The 5,136-nt window shown below is 43.3% G+C and overlaps 1 long non-coding RNA gene across 1 annotated transcript; it reads right to left on the bottom strand.

Annotated features, from left to right (window-relative positions):
* Positions 1–2,098: 2,098 nt before the first annotated feature.
* On the bottom strand, positions 2,099–5,060 carry LOC118144869 (uncharacterized). Its single transcript, XR_004729733.3, has 3 exons — positions 4,904–5,060; positions 3,406–3,514; positions 2,099–2,245 (listed from the first exon to the last, which is right to left on the bottom strand). It is a non-coding gene; the product is annotated as an uncharacterized LOC118144869 (long non-coding RNA).
* Positions 5,061–5,136: the final 76 nt, after the last annotated feature.

Genomic DNA, 5,136 nt, shown 5'->3' with positions numbered 1-5,136 from the left:
ATTAATGAGACTGATTTTCATATGTAGTTAAAAAATTACCCTCTTCATTATATAGGCACATATATATTTTTTTTAATGGCTATAATTCCATTGTTGATGGGCCATTATCTGTGAAGGCATGCACAGGCTTGGAAAAGCCAGATTGGTTCACAAACATCATGAGAACATCAGAGCCCAGAGGAGAAAGCATTCCCAGCTCTCATGTTTCAATGGAATGTCCTCATTAGGTCACAGCACAAGGTTTTCCAAGCTGGGGGAAGGTCACTTTCCCCTCAAATGATTGAAGTATTCTAAATGCTGAACCATGCAATGCCCTGAGCACACGTAGCAGATGGAGCAGAGGGGGCAGGAGGGGCTTTTGGAAAATCCACTTTTATTTCAGCAATTTGATAATAATTGTTCCTATGAAGCATTTGCAAGCTAGACTTTTCACCCATCCCAACACAGATGCAGGCAAGCAGTGCTCACCTTGCTGGAAAGAGGCACAGACTTTCGGTAACCTCCTTAAGAGGCTTATAAAATATTTATTCCAATAAGCTGGTGGTTAAAACTAAAGTTCTTAAGCTTTTCGTAAATCATCACATTCAGATGCACATGACTGTATGTGAATTTAGTCCAAATTTCTCCTTGCCTTTTGTCACAATTTTCATGTTACTTCCCCCGACCCTTCATTTCCTGATAATGTCCTTAAATTTGGAGTCTTTTCTGTTTACCCCAATCTCTACCTCTATGATCAGTTATCATTTACCTTAAGAGAGGCTGGTGAATTTGTTAGCAACCCCTTTAATACTAATTTCCATACAATGCATTTTTGTCAAATGAAAAAGAGAGACAGCATGTCCATACTTGCAACCAGATACAGACATGAGGCAGTTATGTATAAGGACTTCCTTGATAAGTGCTGGTCGAATATACATAAAAACTCCCAGATGAGAGAGGATCAAAGGCATGGAACAGCTCAGGTAAAGCACATGCGTGGTATGCGGACCTGCAGCCTCTGCCCCTTGCAGATGCTGCGGAAACCTGGAGCTAGAGAGTAAATAAGACATGCTTGCTCACTATGCAACCTGGAGAAAGACTTAGAAGCAAGCGTCAATGTGGTTCTGAGTCTTTTAAATAAATACTGAAGATTAGGATCTCAGTGAGTATCTTGACTTGGTATAACTAGATATGGCTGTGTTAGGCTTATCTGCCCCGTGATACATTGAAAGAATAGATCCATTCATTCTTTAGAGTCAACGAGGACTGTCTTGCAACTTCCAAAATGTCTTGGGCTTTCCCAGTAAAGCCACAGAATGCCACTCCCTGTCACTGCACTTTGTAGATATCTATACACTCTTTGCTAACAGGGTGCTGTTGTGGGTAGCCCTGAGAACCACCCCTCATTTATCTTAAGGACAATGCAGTGCTGAAGCAGTTGACAGCAGGCTCCGAATACTGTACAAAGATGGTTAAATATAATAGCACATCATTAAGCAAGAATTCATCAAGTGTCTACTGCATATAGGGTGCTGCACTTGAAGTCCAGAAAAGGGCATTGTCAATCTGTTAGTTGGCCAATTATTCCACAGGTGTTTATTGAATACCTCCTCTATGTCAGGCATTAGGGATCCTGTGATGAAAAAAAAAATCAGGAATCTACTGGCAGTATAGCTTGTGCAATACAAGAATATGTTTATGTCACATCCAAGTCCAGGCTGCTTGATCCCTCTAGCCTTAGAAAAGACTATATAGATGGGATTAAAGCCAGGACCCATGTCTCCTAATCAAAGTGACTTTCTCTGGCAACCAATGTCACCTTCTTGGAGGACCTTAGTGTCAAAGCCTCAGCACTTCTTCACTTCCTTCTCTCCTTACCTTACAGCATTCCTGAGAGAGGAAGACAAATAACACTCTCATCTCAGACACAGAAAAACTGAGAGAGAAAAATGTGTAAGAGGTTTGCTCAAATCAGATAGAAGGACAGAAGTCAAACCAAAATTTAGGCTCCATGAGCGACATAATATGGGGCCTCTTGAAAAACGGTTTTCAACCAGTAACAGGCCTGAATGTATGGGATAGAGACAGGAAGTTACAAAGTACAGAGCCAAATGTCACGAAGAAGGCTTTATTGCATTCCTTAACATTTTGTACTTTGTATATAGGCAAACAATTTTATTAACTTTCACTTTCTCTCTCTCTCTCTCTCTTCCCCCAATTAAACTTTGGCTGGTTAGCTGGTCAGAATTATAGTTCTTGATTTAACCTTAGAGAAATGGAGAAACAGACAGGATAAATAATTTGTTCAAGGTCACCAACAGCAGAGCTGGATTTAGAAATGACTGCTTCTTGATTCTCTGGGCACTGAGCCAGTCTGCCTCTCCTCAATTTAGCTTCTTTGTCAAATACCTTTATTTGAATTGTTTTTATTTCAGGTTTCTGTCTGCATACAAAGTGTACATGGATTGTGTGCCCCAGCCCCATTGCTGAAAGCAGCAGCTTGCTATTTCTAGCAGGCAATTCCATCCTCCTCTGAAACAAAGCCCCATCAGGTCCCAGGCCTGGCTTGGTAAGCTAGTCCCAGGTGCTTGCTGTGTGTGTGTGTGTGTGTGTGTGTGTGTGTGTGTGTGTGTGTGTCGGGGTGGGGGGGGGGCGCGGAGGAGGCAGTGGAGGGTGTATTTGTATTTGTCTGTATAAAGATAATCTTGAGAGCCCAAACAGGTTCAGGACTCCTGTGAGGGCAGTACCTTTGCATCTAATCCTATCCACAGGAGCTAAAGTCACAGCAGTTCAGATAAGGGTCACATTCCAAGCTCTTACATACTGCCCTGCCCTTGTCCCTGCAGTGGCCCCATGGTGTGTCTTCAAAGGGGAGCCTTTGGCTGACAAAGTGACTTGTCACCTGCTGCATTTGGGCCCACTCAGCAGAATGTGCCTTCCCAAGGTGGCACAAATGGTATAAAACCCTTCAGACACAGTGACTCATCTGTAATCTCTAACTGGCTGGGCATTTAAACCAAACCCACTTTATAAGACCAAAGTGTGTGAAACGGGAGGTCAGTCTAGGGCAGAGACTATCCAGGTCAAAGGGAGGGTTGGAACCACAGCCTAAACATGCACTCTGTTCCCCTGACCTTCTCCAGCAGCACTAGATGCTCTCTCATAATCTTCAAGCCTTTGGCTCATCTTTTCTCACTGCCCTTTTCAGCCACCATTTTAATCATCTGCCTTGTGGCTTTTCATTCCTGCTGCCCAGTGTCACTCAACTCCTCTTTCCCCAGCCTCCTAAACCAGGGCCAAAGGTTGTTTAAGGTCCCCGAAAATTAACTTTAGTCTCCCACAAGGTGAACTGTTGCTTTCTGATGAAGCCTCACAACCTCGATGAGCCTGTGAAAATATTCCACACAAAAATAGCCCAATACTTACTGTGAGAGACACAAGAGTTTGGGTGCACTCAGTCCCAGAGAGCTCCCTCTCCTTGCTTACAAGATGCATTCACTCCTTTGCAGAGCTCTCCAGTTCTTTCAGGTGATTCCTAGGTTGTTTATATAATGTCTCTTAACTCAGCACAGTTGGGTTTGTAACATGGGGCATTTTTATAACGTCTCTTAACACAGTTGGGTTTGCAACATTTACTGAAGGCTACAGACTGGCTCTCTCCTGCTTGCTCATAACAGATGGGGTGGGACAGGACTGTAAGGAAAGGAGAAAGGGCTCCCTGCTGAAAGGATGAATGTTGTCATGAGTGGTAGGACACACAGCTCCCTGCTTCTTCCTCCAAAGCTTGGTCACTTAAGGACCAGCCTTAGGAGCCAAGTATCAGTGAATATTGAATGGAGCCTCAAGACCACCCTGAGGTGAGCCCAAACACTTGGGGGTACCTTCTGTTTGGACTCAGTCTCCAAACAGTCCTCCAAACACAAAATGACCCTGAGGTGGGTCCCTAGGTTGACCTTGATCATTCCTAAGCTTCAGAACCAACCCACCAAAAAGAAAATCATAGAGCCAGAAATCAGCATCACACTGTTGGAGCTTTTCCAAGTGTCTTGTCTGGGCTATTTTCAGGACTATCCACTGATGGAGGGCACTGTCTCCTCTATCAATCAGAAGGTTAAGGGCTACATCAGTCACTTTGGGATATTCTGTTTTCTGGTGAACACATTCACTCACTCATTCATTCATTTATTCATTTTGTGTGAGTGGATTAGAGCTGCCCATGATCAGATTGCTATGTTAAGTGGGGTACAGGAACTCTTATGCATGAACAAGAGGCTTTTTTGGAGAGAAAATATATAGACACGAATACTTATAAAATGAAGTGGGAAATAATATGTATCTAAGATTGATAATAATAATAAACAATAGCCAACCTTTATATAGCACCTATTATATACCTGGCACTTCGTATGTGTGTGTGTGTGTGTATTTGTTTTATTGTGAAAAATACACATAACCTTCTACCATCTTACCCATTTTTAAATGTACAGTTCAGTGGATGAAGTACATTCACCTTGTGGTACAACCATCACCGCTCTCCATTTCCAAACCTTTTTATCTTCCCATACTGAAACTCTGCACCCGTTAAACAATAATCCCTATTTTCTTCTTCCCCCGGGGCCCTTGCAAACACCTTCTATTTCTCTGCGAATTTGATGACCCTAAATACTTATATAAGGGGACTGCTACAATATTTGTCCTTTTGTGAAGTCGAAAGCACCTTATGTGTATTAACTCAATCATAGTATTGATCCTATGAGGTAAGTAAAATCATTATCCCCATTTTACAGATGAGGAAATTAAATACAGAGAGGTTAAACAAGAAGTAGAAATTAAATATTCCAGAGAAATCAGAGAAAGGAAAAGATCTCCCTTAATTTGGTTCTGCGCCCCGAGGAGTCCATGAACCACTTAAAAGGAAGCATACAGTCTCCTTGTTGGAGGCGCGCCACCTGCAAGTCCATCCCGGTTTCTGTACGAGGGCCGCGCAACTGGAGAGGGCCCTTCTGCAGGAGAGAAGAGGGAATGTGCTGAGTGATTAAAGTGCCCTTTGTCCACCCTCCAGCACTCGGCGGGCGCAGGCTGAGCTGGTGACCCGGGCAGGACCGGGGCCAAAGGATTAATCCATCACAATGAGACGTTCTATTCTGGGCAGGCGGC

This window comes from Callithrix jacchus, chromosome 8, assembly GCF_049354715.1.
Source record: "Callithrix jacchus isolate 240 chromosome 8, calJac240_pri, whole genome shotgun sequence".
Lineage (NCBI taxonomy): Eukaryota > Metazoa > Chordata > Mammalia > Primates > Cebidae > Callithrix > Callithrix jacchus.
The sequence above is the reverse complement of the archived record's forward strand: the minus strand, read 5'-3'. Positions and strand labels throughout refer to the sequence as shown.